Source organism: Lactuca serriola, chromosome 5, assembly GCF_051521515.1.
Source record: "Lactuca serriola cultivar US96UC23 chromosome 5, Lser_US96UC23_V15, whole genome shotgun sequence".
NCBI classification, from domain to species: domain Eukaryota; kingdom Viridiplantae; phylum Streptophyta; class Magnoliopsida; order Asterales; family Asteraceae; genus Lactuca; species Lactuca serriola.
In genome coordinates this window covers 338,102,667-338,126,565 of record NC_136412.1, presented here as the reverse complement: position 1 = coordinate 338,126,565, position 23,899 = coordinate 338,102,667, and the positions used below count along the sequence as shown (strand labels likewise).

Sequence of the window (23,899 nt, the reverse complement as noted above, 5' to 3'; positions counted from 1 at the left end):
TTCAATTGAATTTCCGAAATCGGCGACGATAAAGACACCACTTCGATTTTTTGAAAGTCACCTTGGTGTAAAAGAACACGCACAAACACCATTTTTTTTCGGTGGTGCCAATACCACTTTTTGTCTAACAGCAAAGGCCACAACCAAAGAGCAAAGTGAGAAGGTCAATTTTTCTTCATCTGTGATGATTGAGGAACTTGGGGATGGAAATCAGGAAACCGTCGGGCAAAAGGCGTTGACGGTGGTCGATGATGGTGGAGTGTAACAATCAATGTATGTGAAGTTATTAAAGATGGAAAGATGAATGGTGAAATCGATCTACATTCATTTGAAGTAGCTGGAATAGGCAAGAGAAATATGTGTGATGAAGTCGATGACTAGGCAAGCTTACTGTACCATAAACAATTGTGGCCAAACTCTTAAGTGCAAAAAAAGAAATATATATATATATATATATATATATATATATATATATATAAAGAAATCTAATTATTTCTATCACTAGGTTGAATATAATAATACTTTTTTTAAGACGTCCAAACCATTAAACTAATAATACAAGTAACCACTAATAAAATAGTATTATAATTTATATCGTCCAAATGATAATACAGTAATTACAAACATCCACTGCAATGCATATATCTTATTTTATTGTGCCGGCGTCTCGTATCTTTTCTCATATTTCAGTATTATCTAATTTAGCTGAAAGACTTTCAAATTCCTTGAATTTTATGTAAAAAAAATTGTTCAAATTTGAAAACTCATTGAAATCCGGAAAGAAACCACAAATATTAATGTGTTCTCTCCCCTTTTCTAGAAACCCTGATCTCAACAGCCGCCTTAACCACCATCGCACATCCATCTTCGTCTCTTCATCACCACCGTTTACCATCACCATATCTCTCCTTAATTGTTCAGTAGGTTGTTCTTCTGGAAACCTTAAAGGAGTATGTGGAACCGGTAAGAAAAAACGTTCTCTTTTCCGTCACTCCTACAACCAATGCCAATGCACCATCATCTGACCACTAGCTCACCTCCAGTAACCCTATCTGTCATAACCATCGCACCTCCATAAACCATAACTACCAACCACGAAACTTATTTCCACCCTACTTATTTCTTTAAAACCCCTAAATCCTCTCTCTCATGCTTGCCGACCTCCGCCCGTGATTCTCTCTACTGCAATTGAAGTAGCCAAACAGAACTTCAGTGACGTGGATCTAAAACCGATTATGCGTGTTCTTCATAAAATATAAAAAAGTATGTAAATGTACGTAGAGATGGTGGAGCTAGACCTGGCAAAACATGACACGACACGAAATTAGCAGGTTAGGGGTAGAGATTTTGACACATTCATGTAAACGGGTTGACACAACACTATAATTAAACGGGTAGGGTTAGGGTTAAGACTTTCAACTCGAAGATGACTCGAATATGATCCGTTTAATTATATATTATTTATAATAAATTTCATATTTTTATAAGTATACTATATGTTATAGACTTGTAGTGGGCCAAACTCAAGAATTAGAAGTAATATTCAAATTTTCAAAGTTACTTAATTTTAGTCATCCTCGCCACCTATCCTTTTTGCTCCCCAACTTTAACTCTTTTCATTTTTCCTTTTAAACTTACTATAAATTTTGTCATTCCATCTCATAACTCCAGTGTTTCACTTTTTTCTTTTTGCCTCCACAACTCCTACTTTCCAACCACTAAAATACTTCAACCCGATATGTTACAACATATTTACAAGGTCTAAACCTTAACCCGAAACCCGACACGAAACCAACACGAAAATAAACGGATTGACACGACACGACACGATAATTAAACGGGTCGGGTTAGGGTCAAATCCTTTCAACCCGTTTAATGTATTGACACGACACGAACCCGAGACGACACGACATGACACGTCTAGGTGGAGCAACCTTCACACACCCACTGCCATGGGTGTCGCCATCAAAAAACGATGGTGGTGCTAGCTTTTATCTACTTAAGAAAACATTTACCAGGTTATGATTTTGATAATGTGTATCACATTTTTATTACTCAGCTAGTGATAAATTCGATTTTTTATTAGTTATAACACATACTATGTTCATGAATTCGATTTTGTACTACTCAACACTAATACTGGAAAAATGATGGCGTAAATAAGGTACATGCTATTTTGAAAATACAAATTACTCTAATTTCATGTTTGTTGCATAAATATATTGATGCTCACGACTAGATGCCACGAATGGTTTTTCCAGATTCCAGTTTAATGGCATACAATTCTTAAAAAAAATGGCAATTACTATGTTGTTGCTAGACATGCAAACGGGGGCGGATTTTGACGGATACTATAAAACCCATCCCCACACCCAAACTCTGATACTCAAATTCGTACCCGCCTCCAATCTGCCTAATCCCCAATGGGTTCGGGTAGAAAAATCTCCGTCGGATTTGGGGATCCCAATGGATATCCATTCCATAAAAAAATCTATTTTTCTTAAATCTGAAAAATATTAAAAAAAAAAAAACATAATAATCACGATAAATAAAACGTTTAGCCTTTCGTACTTCATTTTCTTACGTAAAATATTAAAAAACAAAGATAATGAAACGTTGAATAAGAGCTCAAGACACGTATTAAAATGATCGATCAAATACAAAATTTAAAAACACTAAGAAAAAAATATAATAAAAACTCAAAGAAAATTGTGACTAATATGGCAACGAAGGAAAATTACGGCTAAGAAGGGGAAAAAAACATTACAGCCAAAAAAATCATTTACAAAAGAAAATGTATAATATTTACAATTAAAAAAGCTTAAAGAAACGAGGAGACCATTTCTTGATTATTGAAACGTCATCGTTATTGTGAATAAGATTTTCGTTAAACATTTTATATATATATATATATATATATATATATATATATATATATATATATATATATATATATATATATATATATATATATATATAAACATTTTAGACAACTATAAATGATGTGTCTGATTCAGACAACCGGAAAGTATGTTTGAGTCATCTACCATAGTAAGATTTACTCTGACAACACTTGATTATCCTAGACGGTCTTGTGAATTTCGTTGCTAATGTAGATTTATAACCCAGAGACGTAGATAAAATAGAATACCATATTTATCAAATACTTTGAACATTGGTTGCCTTTAAATGACTTACACTGGCCAATGAATCCCCTAGTTGTGTACTCAAACAGTTACTTAAAAGATTCATCAGGTTAGGTGACTCTTCTATATAATCATTGAAATAAGATTTATGAGAATCGTTTATATGAGTATGTCTGGGTAGAGTGTCTTATAGATATTTACGTTGGATTTATGTATATCTATATTGTTTGGTAATGTTTATTTTTGAAGGATTATTAATATGATTTAATATCATTAAATTATTATAGGCTTGAAAACCCTATGTATCTCACCATCAGGTTTTCACAAACCTGACCCACTCAATTTATATGCATAACAGGTATCGAAACTAAGGCTGTTAGAAATTAAATAGGATGTCGAGTGAAATAAGATATGAGCTTGTAATAGTTTTCAAGACCTTTAAGTATTTATGTTGTAATCTATGTTGAATATTAATTATGACATCATTGGTATTTTAATATTATGAAACAATATTTGTTATCTCAAAACGTTTTATTAAACTTGTATTTTCCGCAACAAAGACAACTCATTATTTTAAAGTGTAAAGAAAAGTTTCCATCGGTTTTAAAAAATGAGGGCACGACACTTATCTATATTATATTTTGTGTTATGAATTTTAAAATTAAAACTCAGCTTTCGCATTTCGATTATGTTTGTGATACATTGGTTTTATGAGTGTTATGGGTTGAACCCTTATTTTAGATGACATGATTGATTTAAAAAAAAAAGAACAAAAGAAAGAAAGAAAAATGTACTTTAGGATGTTAAACGTATACACATAGTATCCAAGCAATATATAGTTATAGTATTGCACATGGAAGAAAATACAAGTCAAAGTACATCCTATAGCAGGGACAAGTGTTCCAAGGTAAGAAATATTCCCCTTAATATTGCAAGAAGTTTTTACTTTAACTCCCAACAAATATAAAACTTAATCTTCACCTATACAAGTTTAATTAGGCATAAGTATTCCTCTTTTACCCTACTTAATAAGTAAATTATGATTCCCAAACTTCCTAAGCTACAAATACTCTAATACATTCACTACTTAACATTATAATACTAACGGAGGTGATTGAAAGAAAAACTTAACCCAAAAGACAAAGATAAAAGGATAAAAGTAAAATCCTCTCAGACAGCCCATGTGAATTAACAAAATAATTCCACATGAACTGTGTATCTATTGAAAGCTAACGAAAGTGCATACTTTTTCCTATAAGGGCAATATACTTTACTAAGGGTCTACTTGTTGTATGAATGGTTTCAATGAACTCTTCAACACTTAATAATGATTAAGAAACACCCAATACAAATATCGACATGGTAAACAGGATGATTTAAATCCCTAAAGTGGAGATTAGGTTACTAGAAACTCTAAAAGCTCAATAGAAGTAACAATGGAGAGATAGTCGCCACATTGACATTTTTCACAGCATAGACTCTACTAGATTGATTCATATAACCTGAAAACATATATGTTATTCTCTTTTTTCAATTAAGACATTATATTACTTTTAATCATATATGAATGATTCCAATACCAATTATGGAGTTATGAGGCTCCAATTCATATATTACATATGTGAGATCAAATAAATCCTTTAATCACTTTTAAACCTTTACGTACTTCATGTTTTAAAACTGATATGTGCATATTTAGTGTGTATTTAGTATAGTTTTTTATTCATATATTAGCTAAATTATCGCATATTATGGACAAAAGGTACTTAAAAGTGTTAAATTATGTTTTTCAGTCCAAATATGAAGCTCGGAAGCAAAAGGAAGCAAGAGAAGCAGTTAGGAGCTAGAGAGTGGAATGAAGAAGGAAAAACACTAAAAAAAAGCTTCTACTCGTCGAGTCAGATAGCTACTCGACGAGTCCGGTCGAGGAATCAGAAGGATAATGACTCGGGATCCCAGATAGTTATCGCAATACGGGGAATGTGAGAGGGACTCGACGAGTCACTACTTGACTCGACGAGTCGGATCGCTTTTTTAAAGATAACTCCACAGATCGATGAGGGGGAGTTCTGGGACGATTCAGAAGTATCTTGCTACGATTGAGAAGCCTGAAAAACCCTAGAAGACGACGAAGGAAGCTAGAATTCGATTGCGGAGAGTAATTAAGGCAAAATTTCATCATTCCATTTATTCTTTTGTTTATTCATCATGACTAAGCAATTTGACTTTGATTGTTTGCTGTTATTTACTTTAATTATGAGCTAAAACCTTTAGACTTCTGTTTGGGGATACAAAGTTGACAATATGGTTTGATTGATTGGTAGGATTAATTTTAAGTTGGTGAATTTTTGTTATTTTAGCTTGCTAAAGAACCTTGTGTGTGAATTATAATTAATTTTCTGTTAATAGGAAGATAATTGATTAGCATGAACATCTATTGATTATTGTCCTCATATGATATATTGTGACCACATAGTTATAGGTCTAGGATTAATGAATATGAAACTAGAATTAATAAGAAAATTGAGTAAATTCATGTGCAAGCTTGTAAGATGACTATCAAACAAGAGGTTAATTAAAAAGACTAAATTAGTTAACTATTGCAAGTCTAACTTAACCCGAATAATTAATCTAGTAAATATAATTAAATTAAGCAATTGGCCACTGTTTGAGTTAGTTTATTTGCTAAGGATTAGGGTAGTGAACATGAACCTAATCACTTGAATCGGTAACCAACGAAAGAATTAATCAATTGCACTATTACCTTAAAAATCAACCATAGAGTTAACCAAGTTGAACTAAACAGAAGTTCCTTTCCAATTATTGAATCTAGTGAAATTGTTATTTTCTAGCTTTAAATTAGTAATAATTAGTAAGTTTCTAGTCTTGTAAAACTAGAGAACAACCCCTGCTTTTTAATTAACTTAGATTAAATTAGTTTTTAGTTTAATTTGTCGTTCCCTGTGTTCGATACCCTGCTTATTTAGCTATACCACAATTGATAGGTTCACTGCCTTTTGTGTGTTATTTGATAATTAAAAGTAGGTTTAAAACTAGTGGGTTTTACACACATCAAAAACCATTAAACCCTTTCAAGTGATTATAAAAATTTCAAACCGAGGACACCAAATCCAAGAAACCAACGAACCCATCCCACCCTATCATAGAAGAAGCAAATATTAAGAGCCGACAACTAGAACAGATTGTGGCCAAGAATTTATCGAGAGAGAAAGAGGGAGGTGAAATTTAAGAGATTTTAGGAGAGATAATTAGATGTTACAGAGCTGATCAAATTATCACTTTTTCCACACCCAATTTACCCTTGATATATAGTTTTCTAAAAAGCCCCAAAGACGCAACAGAAATTGATTAATAGATAAAAAAAAAAAACATTTTATCTATTTATCAATTTGGTTTATCGGTTTTCAAATCAATTCAAACTACATCGAAATTTGGTTTTCAGTTCCAACTAGAGGGGTTTGAATTTTGTTCGGTTTGGTTTTCGATTGACAAAAAAAATTTCAAACCGAAGAAACTAATTCGAAAAAATCGACGAACCCATAAACTTAACCAATTCCCACCCTATCCAAGAAAAGGCAAACATTGAGAGCCAACAAATAGAACAGATTGTGGCTGAGAATTTATCGAGAGAAAAAGAGATAAATTAAATTTAGCGAGATTTTAGGGAGATAATAAGATCAAATTAATCACTTTTTCCATACCCAATTTTACCATTGAAATATTGTTTTCTACAAAGCAACTCATTAGGTTCATTTTATTTTAATGTTTCTTAAAAGTATTAATAAAATCTACACACAATAAAAATAAAAAGACCGGTAATCTTACAAAGACAAATGATGCAAGAAAATAATGTAAAATCATCGTATTTTTGCAAAAATACGACATAAACATTATTGTCATCTAAATTTGAATATTGAATGGCAGTATCTTCTTAAAAATCTAAAATAGAAAATACATGTGGTTCTTTAACTAGGTGAAGCCAATAAAAATAAAAAAGTCAAAAATATTCATGGTGGTCTAAATCACGCCAAGCCAATAAAAACGACCGGTTTCATACCTCATGGAGTAAATAGTGTAGAAACTTCAATGCTAAAAGTTCCACACCCACGCTTTATCAACGTCATCTAAATTTGAATATTCAATGGCACTAATATGGGCGTGCTTAAAGTTTCACACCAACGCTTTATCAACGTCGTGGAGTAAATAGTGTAGGAACGTCAACGCTCGTTTTTGCCTTATCGGACGATGGTTGTAGCTAGCAACTGTTGGCGGGATGTCAACCTTATAAATCAATATCGTCGATCTATACCCAACATTCCACATTTCATACGGATTAACGGTTATAACACAGAGGACATTGACTACGATATACAGTCTTAATTTGGTTATAAACATAGCCCATGCAGCTTAGGAAATGATCCTAACTCATGTGGATTTCAGACACAAACATATCTCATATACGAAACACGTGTGTGTTGGATCCTAACGATGTGTCTACGCATCCTAATCATAAACTTTTAGTTATAAGATTTTGAATACTTATAATTTTATTATTATTTAGGAACAATATTTGATTGGAGTATTTTAGTATTTGAGATTTGTAAGACTTAAAGGATTTCCACATTTTATTGTCTGTCATGACAAAATTTGGACAACATAACAACTGCTTTTGTAACATTTTCCAGGTTTCAACCAATGTGAAACTAACAATTTCCATAGAAATCGATAAGTTACATAATTGATACGATACATAATTTCTTTAGGTAACGATTCTTAAAATCCGAAAATCAATTCTGTTATTATATGCGACAAATTTCACAATTTTAGTAAAAATGATTTATATGCATCCTCCCCCAAATCATCAAAACTTCATTAAACCCGCATGTATTCTCCTCAAATATTAAAACTGTAAAAGAAAGGTCATAGAAACTCACTTTCGATGTCTGATCTTGATCTAGGTTTGTTTTTGTGAAGCTTTACATGTGAAACCACCAAATAACCATTCTTGAACTTTGAAACATTTTTGGGACTATATTTGTAATGATTTTAATCAAAAGGGCTGCTTTAAATCTTATATAATGATTGGAAGGGTTGTTTTGGTCAATAACTACCAAATGGAGGGTTGTTTTGATCATGTTAATACAACAAGGGGTTGATTTGTAAGAACTTAAACCAATGGGGGCTGATGTTGATTAATTAATAAAAGTGAGGGGTTATTTTTGGGGAAATCAATACCAACAAAGGGGGTGGGGTCTTCGTCGTCAAAATATCAAGAAAGAAAAAAAAACACGAATGGAAAGCAGTAATGGGAAACTCCGGTAGTGGATTCAACTGGAAAAGGAAAAAGAAGGTTGGTCTCAAGATGGCTAGGCAATGATGGTGGAGCTTGGTACGATGATGGCAGATCATCAAGGGAGGAGAAGCCATCGAGACCGATGATCCTCTTGGTCTCATTGATCTCTTCGCCGGCAGAAAACGTGAAGGGATGGGCAAGGCATATAGCGGAGGTTGTCGGCTTGCATTTTTTTCTCAACAGGAAGCTCCTAGTAAAGCTGTTTTTGACGCCTGAACAAAAAAAAAGTCTGGTACGGCTTGCTTGTCGATAAGGAGAGGGGGTGGTGGCTGGAACGGAGGCAGCAACATCCTCCCTTTGGTTTCGTTTTTCCGACAAGGATAAAGAGATGAGAGAAAGACGAGAGGATAGAGGAACGAAGAGAAACCAATAAAATAAAAATAAAAGTGTCCTCTTAGCTTTCATTTGAAGCCATTTCCTACATTATTGAAGTCAATGTTAACCTTATGGTGAATATTATAGGTTCTAACATGTATAATATATTTTGTGATATAAATTCCGTTTTTCGAATCTCGTGTTATAAAATCACGATACGTAATTTTTTTCTGAAAGAGCTTGCTTACTGTCTTAGGTATACTCGATGCAGAAATTTATTTTTAACGTCACAAATAGAATTAAATTTTGGTGATTTTCGATTTGATCCTCAACGATAGACGGTTTGTAGAGCTGTTTGAGACGTTCTAAAAGTAATGATGAGTATAATATCTTTAATATACAGTATAAACATAAAATTACACACAATTGATCTTTAATACATATCGGTTCGCGATGGTTTGACCGTCAAATTTTAACTAATTTTTACACAAACTAAACCGACAACCATTATTGTACCGGTGTTGGCACCTCCTGGAGTAGTTCTTTGAACAATGATTGTAGTTCTCTGCTTGTCAACTTCAGGAATACCATAGGTCTGTGGCCTAAAGTTACTGATAACAACAATCAAATCCATATGGCTACACCATGAGCATGCACGCTCACCAAATAAATAATAGCACTAGTCACTAGGGATGTTAGATATGCATACTGCATACATAATGACAATTAGCTAGTTTATCTTGTTAAACCGAATGGGTTACAAAAACCTTGATCGATGAAAATTTCTAGTGTACTCTTGTAGTTTCTCTATAGCTATTTCTATATCACCAATGTCGCTATTTATAGCATCAATAGCCTCCTTCGGTTGCAACTCACCAACAATTTCAGCTAATTTTTCATGGTTGTTTGCCCACAAAGGGACACAGACATCAAATGCCTCAACACAAACTTTGGCAGCCGCCACAAGGAAATCAGGATGACTTATTTTCAAAAACCATTAAATTTAGCGGAAGAGGGAAGCGCTTTGGGGATGAACAAAACGGATTACCATTTATGGTTTTGTTATCTTGAGGAAAATCACATACCAATTGCCTCATGTTGTTGTTAAAGTACTATTCAAACCTAGAAACAGGACAATCATAATTATCAACAAGAATAAACTAAGCAAAGTTAGGCGAACTAAAAACCTAATTATCACAGCTAAAAACAATTCCCTAATTTTTGGAAATTTCCATTCCTGATTTAGTATAATGACTTCACACTTAAAAAGCAGTAAAGCAATATCTAGTAAATATGTATACATCCAAAAAATAATTAACTCGTTTAAACTAATTACGAAAAAAGCAAAAACAATTTAGAGTCAAAACTAGCTACTTTCAACTTCCGACTAAAAATTCTTAAGAACATTGAAGTCGATTCAAATTTTAAGAATGTTGGAGAAATAGCCCACGGAACATGTATAAATGATTTATGCACACACATAGGTTACTTGTTAAATACCATTAACTAGAAGCAACGGTTCTAGTATAACTGCCACATAGCTTCCAGAATCGTTACACCCTTTCATGGCATTGGTTCAAAGACAACATCAATTACTAATTAAATTAAATTCAATAATTAAGTTTGGCTTAACTTTCAACAAAGAAGGTATATAGACCTTATTGGCTATACCTATTCTTTTGGGTATAATATGAAGCCATTTGCTTCTAAGGGTTTTTTCATTAGCATCTCTTCGAATCCTGACCACACTTATGCGAAGCAATGTTCTATACTTATGTACAGTGATGTGGGGAATTACCGAATTACCACTGTGATGCCACATGTATACCCGACTTGCCACATTATAGTAGTGGTTTGTTGGAATCATGCATTTTTTATCAACACAAAGAATTGCCTACTTGTTGAAAATGACATCTAACTTCCCTACCAAAATTTATGACTAAACAGATCTTGGTACTCAAGATCCACATCAAATGGAAGATGTTTTCCAAGGTTAATCAGTGATGTCGCAAAACTAGCATTTTTTATTTTAATTGTCCACTGTTCCACACATGATACAATTTTTTTGTTTAGTTGCTTGTTGACAACTATATCTGGATATATGACTATCCATATCCATTCTCGACAACATGACACACCCATCAATTCTAGGCTCATGGCGATATGTACATCATAACGGTTCTTCATAAGCTTAATGCATGTCATCATATACCGAGCGAACCCTAGGAAGACGCTCGACCGAGTAAAAGTAAAAGAGCTTAAAACATTGGTATATTAAGTGTAAGGTTTAATAAAAACATAACTATGATGCTCTAAAACAAAAAGATAAAAAGGAATGTGTTGTATTAACCTAGCGAATGGGGTAAAACTTTTTAGACGACGCCTTTACCATCTCTTGAGCAACGATTCCACCAAACATGGCGCACAAACCCCAAGGGAAAAATCACGTAGGAGCTTATACTTGAATTCTACACTCAAAGATCAAGGCTCATGTGATAACATCGCACACCAAATCTTCAGAACTATCATCTCCTTCTTGAGCACTCTTGTTTAGTTCTTCTGTGATATCAACAAATATTTGTGCTGATGAAGCCACGTGAAAGCGCCCCATATATATCACCCATGAATATATCGAAAGCTTTGTATGTCAGATGCATAATGGGATGCATGGTGATCAAATTCGGAGTTGTTAAAACAAAATACTTTGGGATATCTAAGGTTATCTCTAAGATTCAAAAAAAATGATACATATACTACCTCTTGACCCCCCCCCCCCTCCCCCATGATGGTTCGTAGTTCATGGCGTCTTTCAATATATAACGACTTGGTTGTCAAGTTAGATAATTTTTCTTCATGAAGTTCTCTCATCCCTTATATCATACTAAACCAGGTCTGTATTTTTAAACTCTAGGATCTCATCATCTAAACACTCTACAAGTGTAGGCTCCAAATTTATAATAATGATAATCATGTCGGATCATGGTTCCTTAATTACCATCAACATTGCATAAAGTAACCATAGAATTGTTAAATATTGAATAGAATAAACAATCTAGATTGAAAGATAACAATCTTGATTCATGTAAAATTATATTGAACCAACAACTATACAACTGGTGTGTGTGTGTGTGTGTGTATATATATATAGCAAGAATCAGTTGTATAGTTGTTGGTCCAATATTACATGAATAAAGTTGTTCTCCTTCGATCAAGATTGTTTGTTCTAATCAATATTCAACAATTATATGGTTATTGTACGCGATGTTGAAAGTAATTAAAGAACCATGCTTCGACATGATTACCAATATTACAAATTTGGAGCCTGCATTTGCACTTGTATAGTGTTAAGACGATGAGATCCTAGAGTTTGAATATAGTGACGATATCAAGTTTAGTATGATCCAAGGGATGAGAGATCTTCGAGAAGAAAAGTTGTCAACCTAATAACAAGTCATTCTATATTAAATAAAACGCCAAGAACTATGAGCCATATGTAGGAAGGGGTCAAGAAGTCAGAGATGTATCATTTTAGGACTTTAAGAGAGAACCATAGACATTCAAAATTATTTGGTTTTAGCGACCCCAACTTCAATCACCATGAATCCATTTACGCTTCTGTCATACAGATGTATGGGATGCTTTCCAATGGCTTCATTAGAAGATAGTGGACATAGGTTTGTTCATATTCTGAAAGAACTAAACAAGAGTGCTCAAGAAGTGGAATTGGATGATAGTTCAGTAGATTTGGTACGCGGCGATATCACAAGAGCCTTGATCTCAAGTGTCAAATTTAAGTATAAACAACTGTGTGGTTTTGCCTGTGGGGCTCATGTATCATTTTTGGTGGAATCATTACTCAAGATGTGGAAATGACATTGTCTACAATGTTTTGCCTCGTTCACTAGGTTAATTCATCACATTCCTTTTTTTATCTTTCTGTTTCAGAGCATCATAGTTATGTTTTTATTCAATCTGACACTTAATATAATAATGTTTTCAGCTCTTTTACTTGCACTCGACCATGTCTCTTCCTGGGGTTCCCTTGGTACCCGATGACATGCATTAAGCCTATCAATAGTCGTTATGAGGGACAAATTGTAATGTTTGGAACTCAATTCCAAGATTCTTCTTACAGGGTGTGGTTCCTTGAGGTGCAAGTTCGCAAAGAGCCTAGCATTAATGGGGGTATCATGTGGTCGAGAAAGGATGTTGATAGTTGCATATCCAAATGTAGTTGTCAACAAGCAACTAAGCAAACAGTTTTTGTATCGTGGGTGTAACATTGGGCAGTTAAAATCAAAAATTGTTGCTTCTGCGACATCCCTGACAAACATCTTCTATTTGATGTGGATTTTGTGTACCAATATCCGTTTAGTCGTAGCTTTTGGCAGGGTAAGTTAGATGTCATTGTCAACTCTGTTGACAAGGAGGCAATGCTCTGTGTTGATAAAAACAAAATGCATGGTTTTCAACAAACCAATGCTACAATGTGGCAAATAGGGTAATATGTGTGACATCAGAGTGGTAAAACCCCAAGCCATTGATAACTACCACACCTCGAACGACATGTTACATAAGTATAAGATACCCATGTCAAGAGCATTGACCGTTGCTTCGCAAAAGTAGAATTCGAAGAGATGCTAGTGAAGAAACCCTTAGAAGCCAATGCCTTATATCAAACCTAAAAGAATATGTATGTGCATGTAGAAGAATATGTACATGGAGGCGGTTTGAAGAATATTCTTATACCGGAGGGATAATCCAAGAATGAACCAATCTGAATGACAGACCTAATCCAGATTGTGAAACACAGAATACACGTTAATGTGTTCTTGAGAGATAGAACAAATCCTAAAATCAGATTTTGAGAGTATATGGTTTGTAGCTCGTTTTCTGGAACATGAAGAATGTTCTTATACCGGAGGAAAAAGTGGTTATGGCGGTTGCCTCCAAATTTGGAGTCAAAACTGCTAGTTAATGGACATAAATAACGTTTGCATCATCATGATGTCATCAAGAGATTTTAGCGGGGAAAATGCATGATAGTCATAATCGATGTAAATCAGCAAAACCACTGCCAATGCCCCTTGGACCCTGTTAGGGGTGCTGCCCCTAGACATGTATAAACCGATGTAAAGTTGCTCTTGTCGATTTAAATGTTGCTTTACTGCTTTTTGAATGTGAAGTTATTAAACTAAATCACAAACAAAAATTTCCAAAAGTTATTGAGTTATTTTTAGTTATGATAACTAGGCATTTAGTCCACCTAGCTCTAATTGGTTTATTCTTATCGATAACTACAATTGTCTTGTTTGTAGGTTTGAAGAGTACTTCAACAACAACATGAGGCAATTGGTATATGATTTTCCTCCATACAAGAAAACCATAAATGGTAATCCGTTTTGGTCAGCCCCAAAGCACTTCCCTCATCCGCTAAGTTTTATGGTTTCTGAAAAGAAGTCATATTGATTTCCTTGTGGTGGCTGCTAGAGTTTGTACCGAGGCATTTGATGTTTGTGTTCCTTTGTAGGCAAACAACCATGAAAAGTTAGCTGAAATTGTTGGTGAGTTCCAACTGAAGGAGGATATATGATGCTACAGATAGCGGTGTCGGTGATATAGAAGTAGCTATAAAGAACCTACAATAGTACACTAGAAATCCTCCCTCGATCAAGATTGTTGAAACACATTCAGTTTAATAAGGTAAACTAGCTAATTGTCATTATATGTGCATATCTAACATCCCTAATGACTAGTTTTATTATTTATTTGGCGAGCGTGCATGCTCATGGTGATAGCCATATTGATTTGATTGTTGTTATGGGTAACTTGAGGCGAAAACCTATGACATTCCTAAAGTTAACAAGCAAAGAACTACTCCAGAAGGTGTCAACACCGATACAACAATGGCCGCCGATTTAGCTTGTCTGGACAGTAAAGTCGGGTCATATAGTTGATGACTATCATAACACAGATGCCAATGTGCAAGTTCCTTGCATGTACATGTATAAGCCACACCAAAAGTTCTTGCGAGGGAGGAAGCTAGGTTGGAAATCCTTATTTACTGACATTTCGATCTTTTCCATAAGAGGTTGCATTCTCGAAACTCTGAATGAATACTTTTTTATATTCACCTATCCATGTAGATTGTATCTCCATTTTTGTGGGCTAACAACAAAGACATGATGTTTTTTCCATACATCCATGATTTGTATCTCCAACATACAAAAACACATCTCCATGGTTTCTTGAGTTGAAGATGGTATGAAAGACACCCCCCCCCCCTTTTTTTTTTCCTTTTTGCTCCATGTCTAGTTTTTTGAGTTGAAAATGTCAATACTTCTGTTTGGATAGGTAATAGTGTTGGGGTATGAAAATTAACATGAAGCACTTAGGATTTACATTGAGGACTTAGAGTTACAATGGAGTACTTGGAGTTGGAGTGGACCATCAATGATACGTCATTATAGTGAGGATGTGCCATTTATGGCACAAGGTACGCCACTTTGATGCTTGATACGCCACTCTTGTGTGCATTGTTGTGTTCCGGGAATATTGAAGTGTTGTTGATAAACAATTGAAGCGAGATGCACCTGATCTCCCTCCCTCTCTTTCTCACTAACTCGGTAATCGGTGATTCTTATTTTTTAGATTTCTACTTTCTTGTAACAAATTGATTTTTGTTTTCTGGAATTTCATCTCCTCTAGTATTGTATTGTTGGTCGCCGACTGGTTCTACTGGAATAGGGTTTGACATATTACTCTTCTATCGACATTGTTTCTTCAATTCAAACTTTAAATTAACTGAAGTCTCAACTTCCCAAATGAAATTTCCTGTTTTCTAGTAGGTCGCCAGGGTTTTGATATTTAATTTTATATATATGTTTTTAGTTAAAATTTCCTGTTTTCTAGTAGGTCGTCAGGGTTTTGCGTATTACTCTTATATCGACAGGATTTTGTTGTTTAATTTGATATATTTTGTTATTTAATTTGATATAAGGTAAGAATTTTTTGGGGGAAGGTGACTTGGAGATTTATCCAAACTTGTCGAAGAGAAATCATGGAGGTATATTTGATTTTTTGGATTCAAATGCTTATTGTGAGACCTGTTTTGATCTTTCTCTATCCACTTTCTTGATGAGAACTGCGTATTGTTGTATGAAGTATTTAATTTTGTCAAGACAACTTGGTAATTTTTGGTTGTATGATGTTTTATTGACAATTTATGGTTGTATCTTCTAGTTGTATGTGAACATTATACCAAAATTGATTTACAGGTATATTGATCATTTGAATCTTGAATTGAATCTTGAACTTAAATTACGTTGGAATAGAATCTCGATATTACCTCTGTGATTTGTGCATTTTGTACAATTCTTGGTTATGAGTTTTGAAGCAATTCACAACTCTGCAGATTTGTACAAAGGACTTTAGTTTTTTCTTTTTCATTTGGTAATGAATTATTCTTTCATAATGGCTTGAAGAAGGAATCAATGATTGATCATACAAGAGAAAGACTTGGAATTGAGTTCAATAACAAGTTACATTAAAGAGCTAAAGTGTATTTGTTCAATAATTGTATATTTGATAATGTTATTCTTAAGAATATTATTCATTTTGATGACACTCTATTAGAATATGTATAATTGTATTAAAATGTATCAGCATGTAAAAATATTTATGAATATATTAGAATGTTGTTATTATTCAATTCAAAGTTCAAGAACTTTATTATTTTTCATTAATATTCTAATAGAATAACATTCTAACAAAACAATATAATAGAGCATCATTATGACGAACTAACATTCTGACACAACTAACAATGAACTAATTAAAAAAAATCCAAAATTAAGATAATTAAAAATCCCTTTAAATCAAAAAAATTTATTCTAAAATTTGTTTTTCCTAATTTGAAAGTAATGGAAATGTACATATTTACCTTTCTTTTAATTAAATGGTATTATTCTATTTTTTTAATTTATTAATAGGGATAAATGTCTTTATTAAAATAACTAAAATGATTGGTCCACAATCATTCTTACATCCACACAGTAATCAGTTGCAATACAATAACCTAAGCTATATATATATATATATATATATATATATATATATATATATATATATATATATATATATATATAGGGAAATGATCAAATTTTTTTTTGGAACCGGGGGAAATGATCAAATGAGAACACCTAAAAGGTTGAAAACACGAGAACAAGTATATTCATTTGTGATTCATCTATTCATTTGTGGAGAAATGATCAATTTTTATGCACAATCAACATGAATATGTTTTTTCTCTTCAATTGAAATTAAAGGCGTAAAAATTTATCATTTCTCCACAAATGAATATACTTTGTTCTCACGTTCTCAACCTTTTTGGTGTTCTCATTTGATCTTACTCCTATATATATATATATATATATATATATATATATATATATATATATATATATATATATATATATATATATATATATATATATATATATAACAAGCAATGAAAGATTTAAGTTTTAAAGAAGTTGCTTACCTTGTCAACAATCTTTGTAATTGAAAGATTTAAGAATTACAACTTTTTGATACCACTATGGAGCTCTTTTGAATTCATCTCTTCTTCGATATTTGCTTTGATCTCTTTGAATTCACCACCTTTATTGTTTGATTTTCGGGTATCTTCAACTTTTTGATTTCTTGGAATTTTGATATTTTGATCTTCACTTTAATTGCTCCAAAATTCATACAATTTCTCTTGTAATTCTTTTTTTTTTTTTTTTAACATGTACCTCTCTTTTTTCACTCAAATCCCTACATGCTTAAGCAGGGGCGCTCAACCTCAACCTTTATTGGCTAATGATAACAATCTTCCTGGATAGGGATTTGAGTGAAAAAAGAGAGGTACATGTTAAAAAAAAAAAGAATTACAAGAGAAATTGTATGAATTTTGGAGCAATTAAAGTGAAGATCAAAATATCAAAATTCCAAGAAATCAAAAAGTTGAAGATACCCGAAAATCAAACAATAAAGGTGGTGAATTCAAAGAGATCAAAGCAAATATCGAAGAAGAGATGAATTCAAAAGAGCTCCATAGTGGTATCAAAAAGTTGTAATTCTAGATTATGTATGCTCGGGTTGCTCAATTAAAAACACCTTGAGGGTAAGAGGTTTTCTGCGGATGGATTTGGAGGGTTGCATAAAATGAGCATAGTTCGGGATGAGTGGGCAAATGTTTATGAGGATTGTGAGTATTTGGAGTATGGGAGGTCTTTAGAAAAAATTTTAGACACAAATGCATGCGTTGCGGTCTTGGCATAATGGCTGGGTTAGATTGGAGTTTTTATATATGATTCTAATATGTTTAAAATTCAGTTTTGCTTGGGGGCAAGCAAAAGACAAGTGTAGGGTATTTTGATATGTGCATAAATAGTTCATATTAAGTATACATTTTTACTCATTTATTAGCTAAATTATTGCATATTATGGACAAAAGGTACTTAAAAGTGTTAAATTATGTTTTTCAGTCCAAAGATGAAGCTCGTAAGCGGTAGAAGCAGTGAGAAGATCAAGGAAGAAATAAAGAAGGAAAAACACTTAAAATGGCTTTGACTCGGCGAGTAGGGGTGACGACTCGACGAGTCCAATCGAAGGATCGAGAAGATAATGACTCGGGATCCCAGAAGGTTATCACAATACGGGGAATGTGAGAGGGACTCGACGAGTCACCACATGACTCGACGAGTCGATTCGTATATTTAAAGATAATTCCACAGATCGATAGAGAAGAGTTCTGGGACGATTCAGAAGTACTTTGCTACGAATGAGAAGTCAGAGAAACCCTAGAAGACGACGAAGGAAGCTAGAATTCAATTCCGGAGAGTAATTGAGGCAAAATTTCATCATTCCATTTATTCTTTTGTTTTATCATTATGATTAAGCAATTTGACTTTGTTTGTTTGCTGTTACTTACTTCAATTATGAGCTAAAACCTTTAGACTTCTGTTTGGGGATACAAAGTTGACAATATGGTTTGATTGATTGGTAGGATTAATTCCAAGTTGGTGAATTTTTGTTATTTTAGCTTGCTAAATAACCTTATGTGTGAATAATAATTAATTTTCTGTTAATAGGAAGATAATTGATTAGCATGAACATCTATTGATTATTGACCTCATATGCTATGTGATCACTATGCTATATGTCTAGGATTAATGAATATGAAACTAGAATTAATAAGAAAATTGAGTAAATTCATGTGCAAGCTTGTAAGATGACCATCAAACAAGGAGTTAATTAAAAGAATAAATTAGTTAACTATTGCAAGTCTAACTTAACCCGAATAATTAATCTAGTGAATATAATTAAATTAGACAATTGGCCACTGTTTAAGTTAGTTTATTTGCTAAGGATTAGGGTAGTGAACACGAATCTAATCACTTGAATTGGTAACCAACGAAATAATTAATCCATTGCACCATTACCTTGAAATCAACCATAGAGTTAACCAATTTGAACTAAACAAAAGTTCCTTTCCAATTATTGAATCTAGTTAAGTCGTTATTTTTTAGTCTTAAATTAGTAATAATTAGTAAGTTTCTAGTCTTGTAAAACTAGAGAAAACCCCTACTTCTTAATTAACTTAGATAAAATTAGTTTTTAATTTAATTTGCCGTTCCCTGTGATCGATACCCTGCTTATTTAGCTATACCACAATTGATAGGTTCACTGCCTTTTGTGTGTTACTTGATAATTAAAAGTAGGTTTAAAACTAAGTGAGTTTGCACACATCACCCCCCATAATAACAGAACGTAGGAGGAGCATTACAAAAGAAAGAACTGACAGAAATTAAAAGATCATAAAGATAAAAGACATCAAGGAATAACTTAGTATTGGGGTGCTTTGGTTTGTTCTTCCTTCTGCTGAAAACGAATGTGTCCTTGGGCCTATAATATTTTTCCAGAAAAACTAAAAATGGAGAGCAAACTTTAGAAAACATGCGGAAAATAGCATTATACTTTCAAAAAATCTTATTTTTCAAAAAAATAGATATGAAGATTATCAAAATTTGATGCTAAAAGTGTTAACTTCTGCACATCTTTCATGTATTTTCCAGAAAAACCAAAAATGGAGAGCAAACTTTAGAAAAACATGCAGAAAATAGCATTGTACTTTCAAAAAATCTTATTCTTCAAAAAAAAATAGATATGAATCAAAATTTGATGCTAAAAATGTTGATTTCTGCACATCTTTCAAGTATTTTCTAGAAAAATCAAAAATGGACAGCAGACTTTAGAAAATATGCAGAAAATAGCATTGTATTTTAAAAAAAAAATCTTATTTTTCTAAGAAAGACATATGAAGATAATCAAAGTTTGATGCTACAAGTGCTAGTTTCTGCATATCTTTTAAATATTTTCCAGAAAAAACAAAAATGGACAGCAAACTTCCGAAAACATACAGAAATATACATTGTTCTTTCAAAAAAAATTATTTTCTAAGAAATAGATGGGGCTAATGTCACTCTAGCCCAACCAACAATCTGGTTTTGTTTTAAATGGTCATTCACGTTTTTTTTTTGTAGTTTAAGGGCATACAGTAAAAACTATTTTTACTGGCTAAAAGAAGGCTTTGACTTGTAATTGTTGGTTTCTTTAATGATATCATTTTTTTCACTAAATAAAGAATTTAAATTAGATTCCACCTCAAAAATTCAAGTCAAAGTATCACCACTGTTACTCTTCAGCTTATCTTCTCCATTCGCCCACCTCAAGAACTAGCAAGATAGTGTTTCATCTCATCTTAAGAAGCTCTTTTTGTTTCTTTTATTTTCTTGACGTATACTGGTACTTTGAAAATTTATTTGATTTTGAGGTGAGTATGAAAAAGGAAGTAATGGTGGATATAAGTGGAGTGATTAAATCGATTATTATTGTTTTTACTCTGAAGATGGATGGTGAAGGCTTTGTAAGATTAAATCATGGAGGAGCTCCATCATGATCAATATTTCTTTGCTTCCTCTTTTTCTTTTTGGTTCATTTTACTAGGAATCTCTTCCATCTTTGTCTTTTCTATTTTTATAGTTTTTGTTATTGTTCATCTTAAATCTGGTGGTGAGTATGAGAAAGGTCTTTTTTTTGCCACTTCCAAAATCATGATTTTGCATTGATCGATCCATAGCTTGTTAGGTTTTTTTCCAGAAAAAAAACAAAAATTGGCAGCAAACTTTAGAAAATATGGAGAAAACAACATTGTACTTTCAAAAAATCTTATTTTCTAAGAAACAGATATGAAGATGATCAAAGTATGATGCTACAAGAGCTAGTTTTTGTATATCTTTAAAATATTTTCAAGAAAAATCAAAAATGGACAGCAAATTTCAGAAAAAAAAATGCAGAAAATAGCATTGTACTTTCAAAAAATCTTATTTTCTAAGAAATAGATATGAAGATGATCAAAGTTTGATGCTAAAAGTGCTATTTCTACATATCTTTCAACCATTTTCCAGAAAAAAAACAAAAATGGGTAGCAGACATTAGAAAACATGCAGACAATAGCATTGTATTTTCAAAAAAAAAATATTTTCTAAGAAATAGATATGAAGATGATTAAAGTTTGCTGCTACAAGTGCTAGTTTCTGTATATCTTTCAAATATTTTCCATAAAAACCAAAAATAGACAGCAAACTTTACAAAAACATGCAGAAAATAGCATTTTACTTTCAAAAAATCTTATATTTTTTAGAAATAGATATGAACATGATCAATGTTTGACCTATGTTATTTAACATTTCTTCAAGGTCGTCATCATTTGAATCATCACTAGCCCCATCAACTGATATATCATCAATCATCATCCGACAGATTGTATGACTCACCATGACATATCCCTCTAACATAACTAACTAACAATTCCCATTTGCATCAAATGTGAGAATATAGTTGTTCTATTATGATGTCGAAAATTGTTTCATATTTTGCAAGGGCATGGAACTTTTGACAACACTTCTTTATCACAATATGAAAAATTAAGCAATTCAATCACACCCAACTCATATCTTGGGTCCTTTGTCCTGTAAACTATTTTCATCCAAGACTTGTCCATATGCAATGATAAAAGAAAATTTCTTGAAAAGAGTATAAATGTATAATGACAATGATATAATTTAAGAAAACTCAAGTGGGATAGTTAAATTGAGCAATAAGTTAATCTAAATTTTGTATATGAGATAGAAACTAAAATGTACTACTAACTTACAGATCTATTGAAGATAAACTAGCATGCCAAATAGTCTAAAGTAGAATCTGGAAGTTGTGAAGTTTAATAACTCTTTTATGTTATACATGTAATTACTTATTGAGGCCTCACAGATTTCATGACTCTTAAATAAAGAAAGATTACTTACAACATATTTATCTGTGTGCAGGCCTTGGAGAGGGAGGAAATCATGAAAAAAATATCAAAAAGTTACGAGCTGGAAGAGATAATCTCCCTTCAGAATGTTTTTCTTTATATCAGCCAAAACAACCAAATTAAAATATTAAAAAAAATGATACATTTTCTGATGTGAGAGAGATGGTTTGAGAATGAATAGTGGAATTTGGATTTCCGTTGTGATTGATGAAAGAGAAGTATGGAGATAACATGAGAGCATGGTTCGAATTCAACAGTTTGGTAGAATGGCAGAATAAACAAAAATGCAGCTGATTGTAAACTATGTGCTAATTTAATGATAGGAAATCAAAGCTTTTCTGTTTGTTAAGAAGGTCATGTTTCAAGTTGCTATGATTTTAGCTACTATTTGGTTGAATGGAATCAAGGATCCGATTGATTAGCAATTGATAATTTGATTAGCAGGGAAGTGATGTATGCCACATGAGAGCAGTACCTGTTTGACTTCGAGTGGAGAACAGAGGTGCGTCGATGGGAGGGTGTGAACCGGCGACGATTGACCGGATACGATGGACCGGCGGCGATAGACCGGCGACGCAGGTGCCGAACTGCCGATGGTTTGTGTGGCGGCTGTCGATTTAGGGCAAAGAGGAGAGAAGTGTTGACGAGAGGCTGGGTGACTTTTCACTCTAGAGTTTGAACATTACGATAAAAATAGAAAATGGACGTCTCAAACCTTTTCCTCTAAGACAACAGAAAGATTTATGAAACGCCTCCAGAGTAATTTTAGGTCGCGTATACGGTATACCTTATCAGGTAGTATAATAAATATGTTTGATAAAAAGGGTTTTGATTAGGGTGGCAAATGCGTAGGAGTGAGCAAACCCAAAACAAGAAACCGAGAAACCGACTAAAACCGAAAAAACCGAAACCGAAACAAAACCGACTGTTAGGGTTTAAATTTTTTAGAAACCGAAAAATCGGGTTCAGTTTCGGTTTTTACATAGAAACCGACCCATATCTAAACTCATAAAACCGACCCACTAAACTCATAAAACCGAACCATGTACATATTAAAAAAAACACACAATATTTAATATTACAAGCCTAAATGTGGCTAATTTGTAAATCGCATCCAGTTCTCACTTAGCGGCAACGCCGTTGCTCATCTCACCTCCCCCGAACGAAGACGACGATGCAAGTACACTCCAGTAGCAAGAGCTCCGACGAGCTCAACCCTGTTCCCAAACCGTCGGCGCCACCCTTCCAAGTTCCAAAGTTGCTAGCCCGCTACGCCTCCGACGATTCCTTCTCGCTTCTCAGGTTCAGTTTTCAAATTTCTCCCTGATAGCTTTTCAGTTTCTCACTTCTTGGTTACAATTGCTTTTCAGTTTTTCACTTCTTGATTGTGTGTTTGGTTGTAATAGATTATTTGGTTGTAAAACTCATTTTTTTGAAGTATTTAACTTCAATTAGGTGTTTTTTGAATTATTTAACTTATTGCTCCATTTCTGAAAAATGGGTTTAAACCCAAAACCCATGGATTTAAACGCAGAAACCGTAAGTGTATGGGTTGAACCCAAGAAACTGAGAAACCGCCCAAACCGATATCAGAACCCGAGAAACCGAACCGACCAGAAACCGATCCTATTGGGTTCTGAAAACCAG

The 23,899-nt window shown here is 33.2% G+C and overlaps 2 long non-coding RNA genes across 3 annotated transcripts; one reads left to right on the top strand and one right to left on the bottom strand.

The window, feature by feature from the left end:
* Positions 1–553: 553 nt before the first annotated feature.
* On the bottom strand, positions 554–23,013 carry LOC145055331 (uncharacterized). 2 transcript variants are annotated; one of them, XR_013685140.1, is made up of 2 exons: positions 22,245–23,013; positions 554–1,182 (listed from the first exon to the last, which is right to left on the bottom strand). It is a non-coding gene; the product is annotated as an uncharacterized LOC145055331 (long non-coding RNA). The 2 variants fall into 2 exon arrangements; XR_013685139.1 differs by lacking the exon at positions 554–1,182 and adding an exon at positions 9,199–9,957.
* On the top strand, positions 12,248–13,115 carry LOC145055332 (uncharacterized). Its single transcript, XR_013685141.1, has 2 exons — positions 12,248–12,740; positions 12,836–13,115. It is a non-coding gene; the product is annotated as an uncharacterized LOC145055332 (long non-coding RNA).
* Positions 23,014–23,899: the final 886 nt, after the last annotated feature.